This window comes from Trachemys scripta, chromosome 1, assembly GCF_013100865.1.
Source record: "Trachemys scripta elegans isolate TJP31775 chromosome 1, CAS_Tse_1.0, whole genome shotgun sequence".
In the NCBI taxonomy this organism is placed as follows: Eukaryota; Metazoa; Chordata; order Testudines; family Emydidae; genus Trachemys; species Trachemys scripta.
Genome location: NC_048298.1, coordinates 301,335,395 through 301,359,760, shown reverse-complemented (window position 1 = coordinate 301,359,760; position 24,366 = coordinate 301,335,395).

Genomic DNA, 24,366 nt, shown 5'->3' with positions numbered 1-24,366 from the left:
TGCATGCCTTAGTACATCCTTTGGGACTTATTTTGTGATTGGTATGTATATGATTTGTGAATGTCCAGTACCTCTCAGGAGCACTTAGGCCAAAGTGTTCATATTTTGATCCCTAAAGTTTGGCAACGAAATAAGTGTCCTGATTGCTTACATCTTTCATTGAAATTAGTGGGAACTATAGGTGCTCAGCACATTTAGAAAAAAAAGGATACATATTTTGGGATCTCAATATGGATTTAGGTGCCTAGCTTTAGGCATGTAAAAGTCTGAACATTTTGACTAGAACTACTTGCAGGATCAATCTCAAGAAAGAAGATGAGACACAGGGAAATGGTGGCAGAAGGAAAAGTAGGATGAAGCCTTAGAATAAAAAGGTCAACATAGCTTATTTTTAGATCCCTAACAATGGGGCCCGAACAGAACAAAACCATTTAATCATGGACATGGGTTCCCCTCACACTATCTCTTATATTTAACCACTTCCAGACAGACATACAGTCATTTTTCCTTAGGAGTTCTAAAAGAATCATGTTTGGATTCCAAAATGTGTAAGCAATCTGTTAATTTGGTTCTATATAGAGTTACATACAAAGTCCCAGACCAAAGTACTCAAGTTTCAAGTATTATCTTATCCCACAGTATTCTTGCCAGCAAGTTAAAGAAGTATGGGCTGGATGAATGGACTATAAGGTGGATAGAAAGCTGGGTAAATCGTTGGGCTCAATGGGTAGTGATCAATGTCTATCTGGCAACCGGTATCAAGCGGAGTGCCCCAAGGATCGGTCCTGGAGCCGGTTTTGTTCAATATCTTCATTAATGATCTGGAGGATGGTGTGGACTGCACCCTCAGCAAGTTTGCAGATGACACTAAACTGGGAGGAGTGGTAGATACGCTGGAGGGTAGGGATAGAATACAGAGGGACCTAGACAAATTAGAGGATTGGGCCAAAAGAAATCTGATGAGGTTCAACAAGGACAAGTGCAGAGTCCTGCACTTAGGACGAAAGAATCCCATGCACTGCTACAGACTAGGGACCGAATGGCTAGGCAGCAGTTCTGCAGAAAAGGACCTGGGGGTTACAGTGGACGAGAAGTTGGATGAGAGTCAACAGTGTGCCCTTGTTGCCAAGAAGGCTATGGCATTTTGGGCTGTATTGCCAGCAGATCGAGGGACGTGATCATTCCCCTCTATTCTGCATTGGTGAGGCCTCATCTGGAGTACTGTGTCCAGTTTTGGGCCCCACACTACAAGAAGGATGTGGAAAAATTGGAAAGAGTCCAACAGAGAGCAACAAAAATGATTAGGGGACTGGAGCACATGACTTATGAGGAGAGGCTGAGGGAACTGGGATTGTTTAGTCTGCAGAAGAGAAGAATGAGGGGGGGGTTTGAAGCTGCTTTCAACTACCTGAAAGGGGGTTCCAAAGAGGATGGATCTAGACTGTTCTCAGTGGTACCTGATGACAGAACAAGGAGTAATGGTCTCAAGTTGCAGTGGGGGCGGTTTAGGTTGGATATTAAGAAAAACTTTTTCACTAGGAGGGTGGTAAAGCACTGGAATGGGTTATCTAGGGAGGTGGTGGAATCTACTTCCTTAGAGGTTTTTAAGGTTAGGCTTGACAAAGGCCTGGCTGGGATGATTTAGTTGGGGATTGGTCCTGCTTTGAGCAGGGGGTTGGACTAGATGACCTCCTGAGGTCCTTCCAACCCTGATATTCTATGATTCTATGATTCTTATCAATCCCTCATAGTTTCTTTAGTTGAAAGATTTGTTGCCAGGGTATATGTTAGATTATTCAAAGCAGAAGTGAAAGAGAGACTAAGTTATTTAATGCATCTCTATATGACCTAAGCAGCAGACTTAGAAACCATGAATAGCAATCTTTCACATTTTCCTTTCAGCAACAATGAGATTAGTCCAGGAAGATGGGGGTGGATGAATAACTTTAAAAAAGCTCAGTTAGGCGTTGATGAGCCATACACCAAGCTCTTTAAAAAGTGAAGTGAAATTTCATTGTTGTTTGCAGTGTTGTTGTGACAATGCTGGTCCCAGGACATTAGAGACACAAGGTGGGTGAGGTAATCTCTTATTGCACCAGCTTCTGCTGGTGAGAGAGACAAGCTTCTGACTGTACACAGAGCTCTTCTCCAGCTCTGTGGATGCTTGAAAGCTAGTGAAATTTCAGCCAGCATTGTTGCTGAATCATATTATATGAGGCACTTCCATGGACATGGTACAAGGACAATGTCAATGGAGTACACTAAAAAACCACGCAAGCTTCCACCTCCTGCCCCCTCCCCCAGATCAAAGTTGTTTTTTTTTAAATACTAAACAAAAGGGCCAAATTCTGCCCTCAGGTACATGTGCATAACTCCCATTGGATGCAATCTGACACATAAACTATCATCAGAACTGGGAGAGCCAGAAAATTAAACCACTTAAATTTAGTAGCTTCCAGGGAGAGGTATGGCAACCTGCCATTTTTGTGAGGTGGTGGGGGTTTTTTTGTCAATGTCACCTGAAAGTGAGAACAGGCGTTCGCATGGCACTTTTGTAGCTGGCGTTGCAAGGTATTTACATGCCAGATATGCTAAACTTTCGTATGCCCCTTCCATGCTTCGATCACCGTTGCAGAAGACATGCTTCCATGCTGATGATGCTTGTTAAAAAAATAATGCATCAATTAAATTTGTGACTGTACTTCTTGGGTGGAGAATTGTATGTCTCCTGCTCTGTTTTACCTGCATTCTGCATATATTTCATGTTATAGCAGTGTCGGATGATGACCCAGCATATGTTCGTTTTAAGAACACTTTCACAGCAGACTTGACAAAATGCAAAGAAGGTACCGATGTGAGATTTCTAAAAATAGCTACAGCACTTGACCCAAGATTTAAGAATCTGAAGTGCCTTCCAAAATCTGAGAGGGACGAGGTGTGGAGCACGCTTTTAGAAGTCTTAAAAGAGCAACACTCTGATGTGGAAACTACAGAACCCAAACCACCAAAAAAGAAAATGAACCTTCTGCTGGTGGCATCTGACTCAGATGAAAATGAACATGCATCAGTCCACACTGCTTTGGATCATTATCAAGCAGAACCCATAATCAGCATGGAAGCATGTCCTCTGGAATGGTGGTTGAAGCATGAAGGGACATATGAATCTGCACATCTGGCACGTAAATATCTTGCAACACCAACTACAACAGTGCAATGTGAACACCCTGTTCTCACTTTCAGGTGACTTGTAAACAAGAAGCAGGCAGCATTATCTCCTGAAAATTGTAACCAACCTTGTTTGTCTGAGTGATTGGCTGACCAAGAAGTAGGACTGAGTGGACTCGTAGGCTCTAAAATTTTACTTTGTTTTATTTTTGAATGCAGTTTTTTGTACATAATTCTACATTTGTAAGTTCAACTTTCATGATAAAGATATTGCACTACAATACTTGTATGAGGTGAATTGAAAAAAAATTTGTTTTGTTTTTTACAGTGTAATCAAAAATAAATATAAAGTGAACACTGTACACTTTGTATTCTGTGTTGTAATTGAAATTAATATATTTGAAAATGTAGTAAAAATCCAAAAATATTTAAATTAAATGGTATTCTATTGTTGTTTAACAGCGTGCTTAATAGTGCGATTAATTTTTTTAGTCGTGCAATTATTAATTTTTCTAATTGCTTGACATCCCTAGTAATAATAGAAACATAACTAGACATATTGCTTGTGATTTCACCTTGAAAAAAAGCCACTGAGCTCTATGCACAAGTAGCAGGCCAAATACTGAAGTTTAGAGATTAATGTTTGCCAGTGGAAGCATGGAAACACATTTACATCTCATAAAATAAGGCTGATTAGCTGTTTAAATAATAGGAAGTGTTAGCCAAGGACACAGAAGAGACTGCAAACAATAGCTCAGACATTCACTTCAAAATTAGTATTTGTCCTTAAATAAGAGTCAACTAAAACAAATTAAAGCAATTTTAAGGGTTTGCCAACCCATCCAAGAGGGAAGGAAATGTAAAGTAAGTGATGAAAACAATAGCAATAGAAACTCAGAGTTAACTACAGTAATGCAAATGGCACTCCCAATTTATACATCTCTTAGGATATTCATGTAGGTATTGAACATACATTCAGTGATAATTTGGAAAATTCTGCAGCTCATAGTGACATATCCACATGTAGGACTCTTGCTGATATCAATGGGAACTATGTCATGAATTCAGGACCACATATGTCCCTGAGTGGAAACAATGTTTTAGTTAGAAACACTACCCTTCTCTGATCATTTTTATTATGCCATACTCTTCTCCTTCTGATTTCTTTTCTTCCTTCTGAATTTTAGGGGTGGATGAAATGGTCACTGCATACAGCTTTTATATCATACTGGGAATGTATTTGATTATGTGCTTTATAGTTTGGTCTTCTGTAAAGCACCTTTAATCTAAGGATCTCAAACCTCAGGTCATCTTCCCTAATGGACACAGGGTCAGCAGGCTAAGTTCATTCCTGATATAACTCTCAGGTCACAGCAAGCACACGTTTTAGCCCATTGCGTTTCATTTTGCCAAATCTTCATTGAGTGCAACCCTTTCCTGAAGATGCCCAGCATCTCACAGGAGTACCCAGCACCTTGCAGGATCAAGCTAGTGTTGCACTGAAAACAGTATTCTCAACTGGAATACTTGGAAAGTCTTGAGGTAAAGAGGTGGATTGTACTACACAGTGTAAAAAGCAAGAACAAAAATGTGGTTAAAACCAAAATCCCATGAGACCTAGTATCTGCTGAATTCTTGGACTCATTATAGTCAGGGTTTAGATTAGGTTGTGGCAGGGAGATGTCCCTAGTAGAATTAATGGAGGACCTCTTTATGGCTATCAATAAAAGTCAAATATCAGCAGTGTTAATATTTGACCACTCCACAGCTTTCACACTGACAATCACAAGGACTCCAATGTAGGGAAATACTGAAGCATGTCCTGAAGTCCAATTGGCATCAATGGGATTTAAACACATGTTCAACTGTTTCCCAAATCAGGGCCAAGGTGCTACTGAACCAATTAGGATTAGACAGCTATAAATAGCTTCAAAGATTGCTCTTCGGGTGGTCAAATGGTTAAGGTGCTGGACTGGAACTCAGGAGATCTATTTTCACTTGCAAGATTTTTCACAGATGCTCTATGTGATTTGGGGCAAGTCACAAACTCTGTGTCTCAGTCCTTCACCTGTAAAATGGCAATAAATCCACTGATATTTGAGGCACTCGGATACTATCATGATGAAAGTCCCAGGAGACAGGTAAATTGTCTGATAGATAGGAGAGGACTCAGAAAGTGGTGATGGGTAATTGCTCTTCTGCCTCAGCTGCTCTCACATACAGAGCCCCCCAAAGATCCATCCCACCCGCTTCTCTTCAATGTCTACATAACAACCCTTGGTGAAGATGTGAGGTGCTATAGGCGCCATTGTCAACAATCAACTCTACATTTCATTTTCAAAAGACACTCAAGCTGCTCTGCAGTGGCTCAAAAGCATGAGTACCAACCTCAGGGCAGACTGTGAAGAACCAGGACATAAGCTCCAAAATGGCTGTAAGTTCTATACTTAGATTTCACCAACCAAATAGCAAGTGTAAACTCCTCAGGCACTGTAACAGCCAGTCCTGCTGAGTACACTGCTCCATTTTGCCACCCAGGCAAGTTTGCCTTTGTAATAGATGGTGCCTTACATCAAAAATCACAACAATGTTAAGGTTATTCCCAGTCCTAAAGTATTGTGACTGGGATGAGGGGGGTCAGAGCAGGAGTCAAGCTGAGTAAGGTACTGGGAGGTCAGAGTCAGAGGGAAAACTGAGAGTTGGTGCCAGGAGGAGAGCAGGGTCAGGTTACTGATAGGTCAGAGTCTGAGACAGGTGAGAGGATAAACTGAGAGTCAGGCATCAGGAGGCAGGTAGGATCAGGTTACCAGGAGTTTGGGGTTGTGCACCAGGTTACAGACAGCAATCGAATAGCAAAGTCAAGGACAAACCAGGATCAGAAGCTGGATTCTAAGGTCTATCATAAGCAGGGTCTGGAACAGAGGCAGGCAGGCAGGCAGTCTGTGTCATTGCTCACACAGCTCCCCTTCATGGCTTCCTAGTTTAAGTACTGGTATCTGCAAAGCAGGAGGGTTGCAGGCTTGCCACACAGGTCCTGCAGGGCAGTAATTCCTGCCGAGCCCAGCCTCACATAGGAGCCCAGAGTCTTCTGTGGCAGTGCAGAGGCATCAGCAGCCCAGAGCCCCCAGTACCAGCTCTGCGAGCTCTAACACAAAGGACCAGTCACTTACCCCAGGTCAATTGCACCTTAGATCTTGCACCAAAGATAATGCTTGTAGCCAATCCTATAGATTAATTAACTAGGAAAAGGAAATAAGGGAGTTATTTATAGGGTTAAACAGGTAAACATATATCCACACAAACAAGTTAGTCTTACATTTCAAAAGCTAATAGAAGCTTCTATAATAAGCAAGCTCTATATACCCTTGAAGGCTAACCCAGGGCAAGCACTGGGGATCTTTTGCTTATGCTTAGTAATCCTTGCCCCTTGGAGTCCAAGTGGCATAAAAGATACAGTTCCCTCTTGCTAGGGCTTTTTATTCCTTCCCCCCTTGTGCTTTGAGTTGCAAATTCAGCTGTTGGGAGAACTCAGTTGCACGTCTCCTCTCCATGTGGAGGGGGAGGCAGAGAGGAGCAATTAACAAAGTCTTTTGTCTTCTGATGTTCCCCCATAGTTCGTCTGGTGTTGATGGGCCTTCTTTTGTTGGACAGGTGATAACACCTCCTGATGGCTATTAGTATTTCACAGTTGTTAATGCTTTGCTCCTGTCTTGTGATTTACAGTTATAGAGCAAACACTTAAATATTAGCTTATCACATGAGATACCAATGTTATAAGTGAGATTAATGCATGCATCAATTTACAAGCATTTCATAAAGTCTAAACGTGAAACACATTTTTATAACTCTAATACCTGTTTTAACAATCCTATCACACAGGTGAACCAGACTGGTTCCAGCTATTGTCAGTGTTCAGCTGAGACCTAGGGGCCTTGGCAAGAGCTGGTACCTGGTCTACTAGAATCCCAATGCAAAACTGGTGTCGAAAGGGGTGTTCCCAGTGCTCCTGAATATGCCTCAGGGTCTCCCTATTCTTGATAAAGCATCTTTCACAACATTTTCTTTCCCCTGGATATGGATTATCTCCATGTCATACTCCTGCAGAGCTAGGCGCCAGCGTAATAGTCTGGAATTGGTCCCTTTAGCTCTTTGCAACCATATTAGCAGGGAGTGGTGATCTGTTTTTTATTCAAGAAAGCAATGGGGTACCTCCTGTCCCCCACCCTTTATTGCATCAGTGAACAGCACAAATGGTTTGCTGAAGTCAGGGCCACAGGTGCCGACTCCATGGGTGCTCCAGGGCTGGAGCACCCATGGAATAAATTAGCAGGTGCTTAGCACCCACTGGCAATCAGCTCCCCCCACTTCCCCACAGTGCCTCCCATCTGCTGGCGGCCCCACCGATCAACTCCTCCCCCTCCCTCCTAGCACCTCCCGCCCACCATGATCAGGTGTTCTGTGACATGCAGGAGGCTCTGGGAGGGAGGGCAAGAGCAGGGACGGGTGCGCTCAGGAGAGGGGGTGGGGAAGAGGTGGGGCAGAGCAGGGGTGGGACTTAGGGGGAAGGGGTGGAGTCGGGGCGGGGCCTGGGGCAGAGGCAGGTTGAGCACTCCCTGGGTAGAGAGGAAGTCGGCACATATGGTCAGGGCTGACTAAAACTGTCTCTGTAGACGATGCCTCTTTTATGTCCTTGAAGCCTTTCTCACAGGCCTCAGTCCCTATCATAGCTCAGTGGTTTGAGCATTGGCCTGCTAAACCCGGTGTTGTGAGCTCAATCCTTGAGGGGGCCATTTAGGGAACTGGGGTAATAAACAAAAAAAACTGGGGATTTGTCCTGCTTTGAGCAGAGGGTTGGACTAGATGACCTCCTAAGGTCCCTTCCAACCCTGATATTCTATGATTCTATCATCTGGTATGGCTTCCCCATTTTTGTAAGGTCTGTTATGGGGGCCACAATGTGGCTAAATCCCTTTACAAATCTCTGGTAATAGATGGCCAGACCAATAAAGGACTGGACCTGCTTCTTGGTTTGTGGAGCAGGTCAACTCCGAATTGCTTCTACTTTTAAAGGGTCGGGGTGAACTAACCCACTGCTCATTCAGTGTCCTAAATAAGGTACCTCTGCAGTCCCCATCTTGCATTTGGACACATTGACAGTGAGACTGGTGTCTTTAGGCCTCTGCAATACAATTCCCACATGGTTCATGTGGTCTTGCCAGGAGTCACTAAAAATAGACAAGTTGTCTACATAGGCTCTGTCAAAGGTCTGTAAATCCCACAGCATTTCATTGACAAGCCTCTGAAAGGTACCCCTTCATTTTTTAATCCAAAAGGCATAACCTTAACTCATACAGGCCAGATTCCATTATAAAGGTTTGTTTTTTCCTGGATATCAGTGTCTAAGGGAATTTGCCAGTACCCACAAGTCAACTCCAGAATGCTTATTAATTTTGCACCCTCCAAAAGATCCAATAGGTCCTCTATTCAGGGTGTGGGGTAAAGGTCAGGTTGCGTGATGGCATTTACCCTTCTAAAATCCACAAAAAATCTCATGGTTTTCTCTCTTTTAGGTAATATCACAACAGGAGACACACAGGGGCTTTTCGATTTACAAAGCAGTAAAGCACCCCCATATCCAGCATGCTTTCCACTTCCGTTTTTACTTTTCTCCTTTAGCACAGTATGCTCTGCTAAGAGCAGGGTGGGGCCTTGTAGCTTCAATGGAATGCACTATTTTGTTAGTTAAACCTGGCCAGTTGGAAAATACCTGCCTGTGGGGTTTCAAAAGGGCCAACATCTCCTGCTTTTGCCTTGGGTTCAAACCCTCCCAAATCTCAGTGCTCTCCAGAGGAGTCTCTTCCTTACTCTCCCTGACCAAATCAATTAAAGCACAAACAACAGCACAACAAATCATATTCACTGTCATCTCCCTTTCATGGTAAGCTTTCAATCTACTGGCATGTACTGTTTGCACTGCTCCCCTGCCATGAGGTGTCCTTACATCATAAGTAACATCATTCACTCTCTCTATCACCTCTGAAGGTCCCTCCCAACAATCTTATACCTTGCTCTTCCTCACTGGAATCAACAGTAGCACCAAGTCACCTATATCAAAAGGTCTTTCTCCATCATGCCTGTCCTACCAAGCTTTCTGAAACATCTGAATCCTTTCAAGGTTCTGATGGACTAAGTCCACTGTAGCCTTTAAATTCTCTTTAAAACAAGTGACATACTACCCTACAAGCTGTCCTGACTCCTCTTTACTACCATCCCAAGAGCCTCAAATTAAATCTAGGGGTCCTCTCACTTGTCTTCTGTCAAGCAGATCAGAGAGGGCTCTTGGAGTACGCTCTTTATGTGAATAACAAATGAGGGAGCAACTCAACCCAGTCATTCTCTCACCAGGTAACATATATCCTTAGCATGGACTTCAATGCCCCACTGAATCTTTCTAGCAGATTGTTAGTTTCTGGTTGATAGGGGGCAGCCTTTATATGCCTCACTCCACACCTCCCATAACTTTTTTAAAACCACAGACATGAAATTTGCACCTGGTCTGACATGATTTCCCTGGGAAAAACTTATTTGCTGAAACTGGTAATGAGGGCAGTAGCCACAGTTTCAGCTTCTATATTAGACAGAGCTATAGGCTTCAGGCCATCTGGTGGCAGAATCCACCACAACCAGTATATATTTCTTCCGTTTGGGTAAGGGCCCCACAATATCTACAGACACTCTGGCAAACATCTTTTTAATGATGGGCAATGGGTGAAAAGGTGCCTTGCAAGGTCCCTTTAACTTCTCATGCTTTTGACATAAGACACAATTCTTACAGTAATTTTTTTACAGTCTCAGTAGATATTCTACTTAAGCCTGTCACAAGTTCTCTCCACACCCAAGTACACCTCTACCCTGATATAACGCGACCCGATATAACACGAATTTGGATATAACGCGGTAAAGCAGCGCTCCGGGCGGCAGGGCTCCGCACTCCGGCGGATCAAAGCAAGTTCAATATAACATGGTTTCACCTATAACGTGGTGAAATTTTTTGGCTCCCGAGGACAGCGTTATATTGGGGTAGAGGTGTATCTAGCAAACGGGCAATCATGAGCTACCTGCAGCAACTCTGTCTTGCACTTATCAGGCACAAGCACCTGGTTGCAAACCTCACCAGGGCACCTCTTTTTCCCTGTGGGAGCCTCCCTGTACAACAAACCTCCCTCTAGAAAGAATTTACCCTTCCTTTCCCCAGCCGGAGAATTATTCTGAGCCACATCCCTCTCCTTGTCTAGGGAAGGATCAGCCTCAATAAATTCCTTTTCAGTATCACTTAAGAGCAGACTCTGGCAAAGGTGCAAAGGAATCTCCAAACCCCTCTCCTGGAGACAAACTGTTACTTTCAGCCGACAAAGGACTTGAGGGCATTTCCCGCCCTCTCGCAGCTCTCCCTACTGTCTACAGACAAAACAGGTGAAGTAGAGCCATACTCTTTGTGACTGCGAATTATATTAACCTGCTAGACATGGCTAAAACCTCATTGCCTATTAAAATATTAGCAGGAAGCAGATTCCTAATGCCTACAACATTTCTCTTAAAATCCTCACACTTGGGGTAAACCTTGGCCAAAGGTACAGTTACGGGCAATTCAGCCTTCTTCCACCTGCAGTTTAGTAGGAACAGTGTTCCTTGCTCTCTACCGAGGATATGGCCAGAGTGGCCCATGCATTCTTTACTTCCGGATTCAATTACTATAATTCTCTATACTGAAGATGGAAGCAACAAGAAAGCACCAAGCTTTTCCAGAACACAGCAGCTAAACTCTTCAGTAGGATGAGCTGCCTGGAGCACATCACACCTGTGCAGAACCCTACTTTGGCTCCCAGTGGGCTTCACTGCTAAATCAAGGCTTTGGTTTTACTCTGCAAGACTATCAATGGTTTGGGACCTGGCTGTTTCAGAGATTATCTCCCCAACCATGAACTTCTGAGGCAGAGTCACTCCTCTGACAAAAGACAAGACAAAAAATAATAAAAAAAAAGCCGGTAAGTGTTTGAGCTGGAAATAGAGTGAACTCGGTAAAGGGAGCTCGACTCTGGAATGAGTTACCAGAGGAGATAAGACTAAGCATAGCCTGGCCATCTTCAGAACACCATCCATTTCCCACTTATTTATCAAAGTCTTCTCACTGGAACAGAAGGCAGAAAAACACTAACATGGGAAGAGAATGAGTTATAACACAACACAATCCACATACTGGAGGGCTGATGGCTAGAATCTAGGAGAGGAGATGAATCCATTAGATACACTATCTTGGTCATTGCTCACAGAAGCAGCCAAAGAAGGGGCTGGTGCTCTGGCACAAGGAGGGAGACTGGGTAAAATGGGGCCCACCTGGGCCCACGCCCCACAGCACCATCCCAGACCCAGAACTGTACAGGAGAGGCCCCCTTGCTTCCAACACACACACCACAAGGGCTTGGGGGAAAACTGCAGAGAGGAGCCGCAGAAAGCTTTGGCCATTCAGAGAACTTTGCACAGTTTTGACTGGACTTTCTCTGCTCTGTGCTGATTGGCTGTTTGCTGCAACCCTATCCCTCTCCGTCCTCATCATCTCTTCACCTCAGCTTCACTCCACACCTGCTCATCTTACCACCCTCTCACCCTTTTCCCTTCAATGTTCCCTAATTCATTACTTTACTTTCTGTTCATCTTATCCCCTCTTATCTAATCCTCTGCCAAACAAATCATTGAACCCTAGAACAATACGAATATTATTAATAATAAAAATAATAACCTGATGTTTGCTTCCAGCACATTGTTCACTCTGCTTGTGTTTCCATCCCTTCCCTTGCCCTTTGACTGTCTGGTGACTTTCAGTTGTAAGCTCTCTGGGGCAGGGGCTGTGTTCTGCTCTGTGTCTGTGCAGTGCATACAACAGTGAGACCCCATTCTGGGTTGGTCCTTGGACACCACCACAATAAACAAGAGTAATAATAATCTTAATTGCCTGTCCAGTGGTAGGCACCGCAGAAAACCCTAAAGTAGACTAAATAGATGCAGCGCACATACACTGGGCCAGCTTCTGGGCTGAGCTATCATTCTGTGTAATCCCACTGAAGCCAAACACAGTCCTAGTCTAAAGTTCCATCTCTGAATGGTCTGTGCTTCCTTATGTCATGACATGGTTTCCTCCTAAATGTCTCTGTGAACAATTAAGTGAATGGGGTTGCATGGTCAGTACAGTGCTCAGGCCTATAACAGTCTTATTCACCCTGTTCTTGTCAGAGGTCTATCAGCATTTCCACTCTTTCACATGCGTACTAACTTCCGACAAAGATTAGGTCATTTTAACCACTTTTCTCACATTATGGCATTCTAAAAAAAGGCAAAATTAGTCAAAACAAAAACAGCAACCATATGTGTTCGGGATGTGAGCGAAGAAATAAGGATAAACAAATCTGCTGTCTTGCATATCCTAACAGCAGTTTGCCTCAGCATGCTCTTTAAAAGCAGCAGGGTGCCCAGCCTCAGCTTTTGTCAAATAACATTTATAAGACACCCCGCGTTCCCTACCGGTAGACCACAAAGAATCCACAGGGAACTAATAGCCAATCCTTTATTTCTGAAATGTTAGGGTCTTGCTTAATCAAAAAATAGTGTGATGCATTTTGTTTTGTTTTGTAGCATGGGAAAGAATGAGAGAAAATGACCCATGCAGGCTGACGTATGAAAAAAATAAGGTTAATGCACAGACATATTTGTGAGGAAACCATATAATAGTGTAAGAAAAAATAAACCATTCAAAACCACAATTCTGCAGAGCCATCACAATTCTACAGAGCCATTCTTAGCCACATAAAGTTTTCAATAATGTCAATTTGGGGAAAATCTCAGTTTTTCCATATAGGAAGAGGGGAGAATGGTTAAGCTTTAACAGGCCTGGACAGCTGTGGGTGTTGTCCCTAGACACAAAAGGATATAGGGCATTTGGATGGGACAAAGATTGGCGTCACTATAAAAGAACCAGTCACTTCCTGGAGGGGAAGGAAGATACACTGAATTTTTAGGAAAATGCAAAGACATTGTGAACTCCAATGAACAGTGATGGAGTGAGGAAGGGAGAGGCTGGCACTGATATCTGAGGACTAAATATGTAATTAAGGCTGATATAAATAAGTCTTTGCACAGTCCTCATCTGTATGAGAACAAGTAAATTCTTTTCTTTACTGTTTTCATGTTTCTTCTCTGTTGCTTAAAGAAACAGTCTCTTGTTTAAACGCAACTGTAATTTGGATTTGACATTTGTAAGGAGAGAAGCAAGTGCTGAATGATCATCCCAGGAGAAGAGAGAGTTTCTGCCCTCAGGGGAGGAAGAAGAGTACATTGACCTCCAAGATATCCAAAGGCATCAGAGTATGGGGCAGAGGTGGGGTCTTGTCCCAAAATGATGCCACAGATGGAGAAGCTCTGTGTTGGAATAGTGAACCCTTGCATCTTCCCAGTGCTGGGAAAGCATTGCCAGGGGTTAGAGCTGTATAAAATATCAAATAATAATAAAATAATAAAACATTTTGTGATGGCAGCAAGACACATCTTCCCACACAAACAGTTCCAGAAAAGATTTCAAACAAAAATGAGAGGGAATGCTGTGATGTTTGTTTCTTGTTTCAGATTCCATTAGAGAAGCACACTGCATCCTATAGACCAGGTAGCTTTATCTAGTGAAATGGACACCGAACTGGGAGACAGAAGCTCCTGAGTCTGATTCATAGTTCTGCCAATGGCTCATTTTTGCATTCTTATTTAATTACCTGTGTCACTTTCCCCATCTTACAAATGATGATGACACTTCAGACATTTTGTGAAGATTAAGTAAGTGGTGTTCTGACAACACTTTACAAACTACTATGCAAGTGCTGAATTTCTATAGGAGTGAAGAGGAAGGGGGAATTGTAGAAATAAATAATTTGAACAGAGAGATAATCATCCAAATCTATTAACTTCATTCCTAGAATGTAGCATTCCCCTCTTTTTATTTTCATATATGTTAGACAATGGTTAATGGTAGACAAATGTATCTAACAAGAAAGACAAAACACAATTTTATAGTCCTGATATCTGTAATTTTTGTTCACAGGGAATCTCTTCTTCTGGAATCTGAAATAACATTTTTGAAATCACAAATGAAAAACAAATTGTGGAAAAGTCAATAAATTATCAGTCTCCACAGCATGGGTTGGAAGCAGAACAGATGAAGTAATCAAAAAACAAAAGGTTTTCACATCAAAATGTGTCATTAGAATAAAGAAAGCATAAGCTCACAGCATATTAGGTACTGAATTAAATATGGATAATTTTACAGTGTTTTAAGGAAAATTGCCAGACAAAATATGTGGAAATTTTGAGTCTAAACAGAGCAGTAGATTAATGCATTAGCCTTTCACTTTTAGATAGTATGAATCTGTCTCAGATTACTAACAAAATGAGCCTTTGCTCTCCATGTAATACATAGTTAATGTCTATCTCAAAGGCATTACAAAATTGGTAGTTTTTCTTTGAAGGAAATCCAGGACTAAAATTTCAGGAGCATATACTGCAGGTTAGAATTGAGAGTATTTGCAGAAATAAACATGATGCAAATAAACAGCTTGCTGCTAAAGTGCATATGATATAATAATAATAATAATTAATACCGAACACTTACATAGTGCTTTTCATCAGTAGATCTTGAATGCTTTTCAAATGAGATCAGTATTATATCTCCATTTCACATATGGAGATATATTCAAGTTTATATTGTTTTTAAGGTTAGGAAATTGCAGATCTGTAAAACTTTAGAATAGCATGTAATTTATTGATAATACATCCAGATCAGTGATACGCAGACAGGTTCAGGAGCCGCACGTGGTTCTTTAATATGTCTCCTCCGGCTCTTTGCATGATATTAAACACTGTGTGATTAAATTATTAACCAATCTAAGTTATTAATCATTCAGGATGCTTTTAATATGTTATTAACCAATTGTAGAATACTTGGTCAGTCATTTTTCTGTGAAAATTATATATATATATATATACAGATATATATAATGAAACAATGAATTCACACTACTGTGGCTCTTTTGGATAATGTTGATCACTAATTTGGCTCCTGAACCACTGAGGTTTGAGTATCACTGATTCAGATAGTATAGTTTATGAACTTAGGGCTGGATGCACAAAAGAAGTTGGGCGTTGTGATGCTGAGGATCACCTAGGCCTAGTAAACTGCTGCACACGAATTAGGAGGACAAACATTTATCTTCCCCCAATTTGTGAATCACTGTGGGGCTTACGTGAGAGATAGGCATCTGGATGCCTAGAGGTAGGCAGCAGTGCACATGCCCAGAGGCAAGAACATGGACATCAAAGGAGCTTTTACCCTGAAAATTTGAGGTGCCGAACGAGTTTAGGTGCCTACAGGGTTCAACGGGAGTTTTGTGCATCACAGTGATCTTGAAACTGGGGCTTAAGCATCTAAAATGTGGACGTAGGCACCTAACTTCTTTGGGCACGCAGCCCTTAGTATTCATGCATAGTGTTGGCTTGACAGTTCGAAGCCTTATGTCCTTTTTCCATAAACGTAGGCATAGAACAAGTAGCAAGAGGGCAAGTGTCTTCCTCACACATGTCATGCCCCTGAGTTAGAGAGTAGTTCAAACTCCATGGCCAGCCAATCTTTTGTTTTTTTGCTGAGAGTGTCAACAAGGGAGCCAATTGTTGTAGTGTTTTTTGTCATGTGAACCCCACTTCAAAGGTGGCTGGGCTGCGACTACCAAATTATTTTTACCAAACCACAATGATGCAGTAATAATTTTCACTCACTATTTACTTATCCTGGATCGATGTTGAGCTTGAGCTGTCAGCTAGACATCCACAAAAAGATGTCAGGGAGACAGGCTTAGATTTTAGGTTGGCCAGGTCTGGAGTAGCGAGATAGTTGTGTGAATCATCCACATAGAGATGGTAGTTGAAGTTGTCTATGTGGATGAGATTATGCAGAGATAAGGAGTAGAGGGAAAAGAGAAGGGGACCAAGGACAGAGCCTTGTGGAAGTTGACAGGGATGAAGAGGATCCTTCAAAGAACATGCTAAAGGAGTGATTAGGGAGGTAGGAGAAAAACCATAAAAGGAGAGAGTCACAGAAGCCGAGGGAGGAAAAGATTTCAAGAAGACAAGCATGGCTGACTGCATCAAAGGTATCTGACAGATTAAGGATGATGAGAATGGGTGTACTGGTTCTGAACTTTGGCTAGGAATAGGACCTTGGAGACTCGGTGAGAGCAGTTACAGTGGAGTGCAAGGTGTGGAAGCCAGACTGGAGAGGGTCTAGGATGGAATTGGAAGAATGGAACTCCAGACAGTGACTGTAAATATTGTATTCAATGAGTTTGAATGAGATGAAAGGGACATGGGGTGGCAGTTGGAGAGGCAAGTGGGGTCATGAAATGTCCCCTGTATATTTCCCAACCCTTTCAGTGCTATATTTGCTGCTTCAGATAAAGTTTTGAGTTTATGTTTTTCCTGTGCCCTTTTACAATTAAAAAAGTTGTTTGAAGGAGGATCCACACAATAGATCTCCCGGCTCACATCTGCATCATCTTTGTTCTAACCTAACCATAGTGCTTACAGGTGTTAATTTTTATGGCTGGATCTGTCGGTCTGAATCCTATTCTCTGTTTTCCTTTAAAATGAAAAGTTTTTTTTTCTATTCTATATCAAATATGAGTTATTGACAAGTTAAAGGTAATCTATTAGAAGGCAATAAATCCCCCTGAACTATTCGTCCTGCTTCTCAGTATTTGAATACCGGGATTTTTTAAAAAAAGAAGAACAGGAGTACTTGTGGCACCTTAGAGACTAACAAATTTATTAGAGCATAAGCTTTCGTGGACTACAGCCCACTTCTTCGGATGCATATAGAATGGAACATATATTGAGGAGATATATATACACACATACAGAGAGCATAAACAGGTGGGAGTTGTCTTACCAACTCTGAGAGGCCAATTAATTAAGAGAAAAAAAAAAAACTTTTGAAGTGATAATCAAGCTAGCCGAGTACAGACAGTTTGATAATAAGTGTGAAAGTACTTACAAGGGGAGATAGAGTCAATGTTTGTAATGGCTCAGCCATTCCCAGTCCTTATTCAAACCGGAGTTGATTGTGTCTAGTTTGCATATCAATTCTAGCTCACCAGTCTCTCTTTGGAGTCTGTTTTTGAAGTTTTTCTGTTGTAATATAGCCACCTGCAGGTCTGTCACTGAATGACCAGACAGGTTAAAGGGATTTTTTAAAACACTAGATATCACTTAGAGGATCTGTCTAATGATAAACTGTTGATTTTGCTCCAATTCTTTTTAAATAATTTTGATCCTGTCATACAACAGCAGCCTTGCAATGTTATATTAGTATGTGCTCAGTTAGCTTTGTGCAAGTCAACTTATATTGATGATTTACTGCATTATTCAGTAATATTTTTTACAAACATGGGGCTGAAACTGTTTACAGCCCTGTCCTAGAAATGCTGTTATTATCTGACAATCTTTGTCTCAAGATCTTCCCAATAATACAATGTAAACTGAATAGGAAATGTGCATTGTAAAAATGAAGTTATAACTGTACATATTCAGTGACTCTCTTTCAACCAATGACTTGAAGATGGAAGCCTGATTTAAGATGTTGATATAACAAAAATAATAACTTCATTTCATAATACAGGTAAATCTAGATACTAAAAATTAGGAGGCACAGTATAAAGCGAAATAAAGTTACAATAAAAGTGCGGATGACTAATAATAAGGAAGTACGAATAAAACCAGCCTTGGAAAATGTATAGTCATAGTTCCCAGGAAATATAACAAAACTAGAATACTAATGAATCAGTTTATAAACAGAAACATTTTATCATCTACCAGCACTCTTTATAGTCAAATTCGGCACAAATCCTTCATTAAAAAAATATTGGAATAATTTTGCTCTACAAAAATACTGTAGCTATTATACTACAATTTTGATTCAGCAAAGGGATCTGTGCTGATGGACTCCTGCTCATGTGCAGAGTACCATTAACTTCAACAAGGCTCCATGCAGGTACTGGGCCCTGCCTACACGCAGCGTAGACTGTAGAGCTAATTTAATTACATTCTGAGAGTCTGTTTGGTTTCATCCAGCAAATATGAACTGTAGTTTCCAATTAGATATGGGCCTTCATTGTACAGTTCAGATCCAGATCCAAATTTGCCCAAAGGTCAGGGGTATCTAGACCTATGGGTTTGGAACTTCAAGCCCACCTCTGCTTTCAGTGACTATAAGTAGGCGCTTAGTTACTTATACAGTGCTGGTCGCTATGCCATCTAGAGACAAATTATAATGCTAAAACATTAAAACATGGATTACGGCTGGATAACCAGCTAAGCCTCTAGTTCTTCTTTAAAAGATACCATAGAAAGTGAGTGGGTAGAAATTTTTCTCTTGACTCTATTTTTGGGTAGAAAAATGAGTTTCTCACTAAACAAAATATTTGTCGGAAAGTATCTGCTTTCCCCTGGATAATGTAGACTTTTCATTGGAAAACTGAAAATCCCCAAACCAATCCTTTTTTTGTTTCTCGCCATGAAAACTTTTCATTTTCCATTTCCAAATTTTCATTTTTCATTAAAAATCAAAGTTTTCCATGGGAGAAAAAAAAACATTTTCCCACCAGCTGTAAGTAGAAATTAGAGAGAGCCTCTAATTACCAACCTGTTTACGTGGATATGACTGTGACTCAGAGCAACCTCAGACTCCCCTATCATTGCTAGGTATTTTGGCAGACTCTTTGGGGATTTTTTCCTGAACAGTAGGAGGAATGGGAAGTAACTATTACATTCAAACCCTGGAGCTGGAATTACTATAAATTACTTTCAGGCTTCCTTTAGGAAGATGCACTCACAGGAAACTCCCTTTTCAGGCTCACCTATAGTTGGGCATGGTTCCATCTCTGGGAGGCCCATAGACCAGCCCTGAATTAGAGAGAGGATATAAACATCTTTTTATGAGCTCACAGAGGGGCTTTGATTTCGTTGCCATTATGAGTTAGTGCAACTGCTTGTAAGTACTGAGCTACTGAAGTATTTTTGTCCCTTATAGGTGAAAACTGGATGTGGAAAGCATGGGACTTTGTTCCAATAAGTAACAAGATTTATGTTGTTTCAATAGTGCAATACAACCAACTTAGGACGACCCCTTTAAAGGAACATACTGCACCTACATTTCCCTTATTACTTTCTGTACTTTTGTCCTTTGCACACATTCTACTGGTTTTATCTATCTCTGACCTACAACTTTTTATACATTCACATAATGTTGGTACTAATTGACCAAGTTACTTAAAACACCTCATGTTCATCTAACCTGTACCTATACGGAACAAACAGCTAATGCTGTCAGGAATGATGGAGGATGATAAAGCTTCAGCATGTTTGGCTACTGAGCAACCCCTAGTGACTGGCTGCAAAAGTTACTGCCACCAGCTTTTTGCCTTCACAGCAGAACAGGAAACAGAAGCCTACCTCGCTGGAAAGAAGAGAAGGAATGAGGGATTATATAGGTTAAGGACAACTGTACAGGGGACAGCTGCAAAACATCCTAGAATTACAGACACCGACAGGCTACAGAATGAGTCACTACCTCAGGGGTGAGGGAACCCTTCTTATGCACCTTACCTGGCATATTAGACAATGGAGAGTCCTTATTTGACTATCACCACCAAAACAGAAAATAAGAATGTTTTAACAGAAGGGATGTTATCTTTTCACTTGAAACCAGATAGTGGCTATACACTATAAAACTAGGAAATGTTTGGTGTTTGTTCCCCCCATTAGTTGTGCTCATTAATAACATTTCACATCTCACTGAGATGGGTTATTTTTGTCATTCATCAAATTCCTCACTGCATTTGAACTATTAGGATAAATGAATTTAGCATGGAGAAAATACCAAAAGCTGTAACATTTGCTAATAAACAGGAAAAAAAAATCATCTGCTTTGGCAATATGTTGAGATTCAATTATTATTTTTTTCACTGAAGCAGTAACTTTTTTTAAAATACTTTCACCAGTTTCAGGAAAGGGTGGGTTAGAATCAGGGGTTTCCTGAGCCTTTTCAGAACACGGTTTTAACGTAGCAGTGTGTTTAGAAGAGCCCCTAGAGAGAGTCTTGTTTTGGAACATACTGACGCCTACACATTATCTTTGTTACATTTTGCAGTTTTGTGTGAAATTTATTTTTAATCTTTATCAAAACATGCCCATGTTTATCTTAAATTCAGAAAAGGTTTAATAATTTAAAACAAAATAACTTTTTAAATAATTAAATTTACAATGAATACTGAAACATAAAAGTCTAAAGCAAGTTAACAAGAAAGGACTTCTTAAAGATCAAAGAAAAAGTGTTTATTTTACTTGATTAAGACAAATAAAAAGTACTTTCACTTTAGCAGGTTCTAAATGGCTGTTGACAGAGACTGGTGGAAGAGAGTTTTTTCCCCAACAGAATAAACGTTTTTTCCTATAGAGGTTCACGTACTCAGAACAGACTGCTCACTGGCATTACAAAGGTATTACATTTTTAAAGAGGGATGTTCATTATCAAAATCAGAGATTGTTGATACAAAAGAAAGTTTTCTTGGCTAGTATTTTTCTGTGTTCCTATTGCTATTATTAAATGGGACCTTTATGAGTATTAAAATGGTGTGCCTTACCCTCCCTCCCCTGCCCTATAATGCATAAAAAAGGCCTGAAGAAGGGAGAGGTAAAAATTACAACAGTATAGTGCCATTTAAGTTAATGGAGCTACTCTGACTTACTGACCCAAGTTGAGGATCTGGAGCAATGTGTTTTTCTGTTTATTTTTTACACCAGAAATTCAGGTCTTGTCTACTTTAGAAAAGTCTATTGTGACTAGGGTCTAATCCATCTCCCAGGAAGTCTGCATAAAGACTCCTGTTGACTTCAATGGGAAATGCACAGGCCACTAGTGAAATGATGACATAAGAGCCAAGAGAGTGAAAGCTGCACAATTCAGAATTAATTTTTAAGTCAGGTAATTCAAAACTTTTTGTTTATTGTGGTTTTATTTTTGTTAACACCTATTTAACCCCAATGCCTAATGGGTATTTGAGACAAAAGATTCAACACCCTCACCATTAAAATAAGGTGTGAAAGCTCATGATGTACAGTAGAACCCCAAAGATATGAACACCAGACTTACAGACTGACTGGTCAACCGTACACCATGTGAAACCATAAGTAACCAATCAGGCAGCAGCAGAGACAAAAATAAAATAAAATACTGTGCCTGTATTGCATCTTAAAGGTAGGCACATCTGGGCTGTCCCCACTCCCACCCCCTCGCACAGGGCAGCCACTTACAGCAAGACGCTGGGGCTGCCAGCTCAACGCAGCTGGAGCCAGCAGAGCAGGAGCAGCACTGGGGTCTATGCCGCTTTCACATACACCCCCCCCCTCCCGCCTGGAGGGGGGCATGCTATTTTTCTCTCTCTCTCACTCATCCCCTCTTCTCCCCTCCACGCCCACAGGGAAACAAGCTTGCAAACTCATACCAGCGCTGAGTAGGGAGCTCAGCTGCTGCTGAAACCTGGCTTGGAGTGTCAGCTGCTAGATCTGGAGCCTGAACTGTGCTTTGTTCAGGGTTACAAACATTTCAGAGTTACGGACAACCTCCATTCCTGAGGTGTCCATAACTCTGAGGTTCTACTGTACATCTCTGAAATCCCAAAGAAGTTTTTCAGCAAAATCAGGGAGACAAGACTTGGCATTCCTGGTATTTCTTTAAAAAAAAAGGGGGCGGGGGGATGGAAACAAAGCCATTTGAACAACATTTCAGGCCTTCTTCATATACAAAGAAGGAAAAATGGGCAAACTTTTATTCTTAAAAAAATATTTAGATGTCACTGTTAAAGGCAATGTGCCAAATTCAACTCTACTGTAACTTCACTAGAGCTACTGGAGTCACACTAGCTTTGTATTTATCTCACTGTGTCTAAGTAATAGGAGCTTTCACCATCCAACTTGGTTTCTCATGCCTGATCCAGAGCCCTGATCATCCTGTCAGTTGCACATGTGCAACTCCCACTGACTTCAAATGGAGCTGCATTTATGCACCTACAGGGATAATCAGACCCTTGCCATAGAACTGGAAGAGATGTCACAATCACCTCGCATTATAACTTTTTCTACAGGATCAACTGGGAAGAGAAGATAGGCTGTGAGAAAAGCAATCCTTGTTCAAATTCAAACACACTTGGTAACATGATGAGAAAAATATCTGTGATTTATGTTTATGTCTGGAAGTTTCCCCTAGTGTGAAAATCTGTCTTTAAAGGAAAACCAGATCTTTCTTGCAATGTACATTCTTTTATGTTATGCAGCCTAAACTATGCATTGCAATGATGTCAATAATGTACATGGAGTGATTGTATCCTGTCTGTGTCCTGCAAGGATGACTTTGAAAGTTAGATGTTTCATCTTGACAGTCATATCCTGATCAACAAACTCAAAGAGTCAATAAATAAATACATTCAGTGAAAAAAAATGGTCTCTCTGTAAGCTGCAGTTAAACAGGAACTTGATTTAGTTTTGTATTCACATCTAGTTTATGATAATGCCCTAACACCAGGGCATTTGAGCACCACTTAAACTTACAAGGAAGAACTTGCTTTCCATAAAAGAAAATAAAAGCTGTCTTCCACTCTCATCCTTTTGAAGTCTGTGATTTAAGTGCAAGTCTTATTGATACAAATGTAGAAAGGGCCAAAACTTTGATTTGGTAGAACTTTCTGAGTGGTGATCTTCTACTGCTAGAGGAAAACCGAGATACACAGGCGCCGACTTTCCCAAAGTGCCAGGGGGATGCTTAACCCCCAGTTCTGCCCCAGGTCCTGCCTTCCCCCAAGGCCCCACCCTGCCTCTTCCTGTGCAGTCCCGCCCCCCCACCCCCAAGCATGCTGCATCCTCGCTCCTCTCCCCCAGAACGTCACAAAACAGCTGATTGTGGCGGGCAGGAGGCGCGGATCTGCGGGGCCCACCAACAGATGGGAGGCACTGGGGGGAGCTAATAGGGAGGGCTGCTGGTGGGTGCTCAGCACCCACCATTTTTTCCCATGGGTGCTCCAGTACCGGAGCACCCATGTAATCAGCGCCTATGCCAAGAGACACCGACTGGCGTGAGTCTCTCAGTAATTAAGGCTGTAGCAAAGTCTTTATTTGTGTGTACAACAAAAAAATATAGAAATGTTTCCAGCATAAAATTGATTTTGCACACTCCTTCAAGCTACACTCCGTGCACATCAAATTTCACACATGAAGTTTGTAGCAAAAGAGAAATTTTTGGCAAAACGTGAGGTAAAGTGGACAAATTTCTGAACTTCAGTTCTTAGAAAAAAAATCAGTAATATTTGTGTTGGATATTTATGTATGGAGTTGTGGAGGAACAAATGAATGCACACTTCATTAACCTTCCAAAGAGCTGATGGATTTCAGAAAGTCTTCATAAGTTATTTATGTCTTCTATAGCAGGTAAAAAATCAAACAAATTTGACACAGGTCTCTACAGAGCACCATAAATTATAAATTGATTATAAATACCAAGGAGACTGCTGCTGAGAGCCTCTTGCCTGGCTGGCATTTCTCACAAGCTCCCCCTTCCACTCAAGAATAGAATAATAGAAATATGGAGCTGAAAGGGACCTTGAGAAGTCATCAAATCCAGCCCCAAGTGCTAATGAGACACCACTAAAACACCTGGCTGGGACGGTCTAGGTTTCTCCAACCTATTCTCAAAAACCTTTAATGACAGGGATTTTACAACCTCCCTTGGAAGCCCATTCCAGAGCTTAACTACCCTTATAGTTAGAAAGCTTTTCCTAATATGCAACATAAACCTCCCTTGCTACAGATTGATCCCATTACTTCTTGTCCTACATTCAGTGGACATGAACAACAATTGATCCCCAAACTCTTCATAACAGCCCATAACATATTAGAAGACTGGTGAGTTTTTTTTTTTAACATGTTCACATAGGTCAGGTTATCTAACCCTTTTTTCATTTTTGTTACTCTCCTCTCGACAGAAGCAGAAGGTCCCTAAAAGTGTGT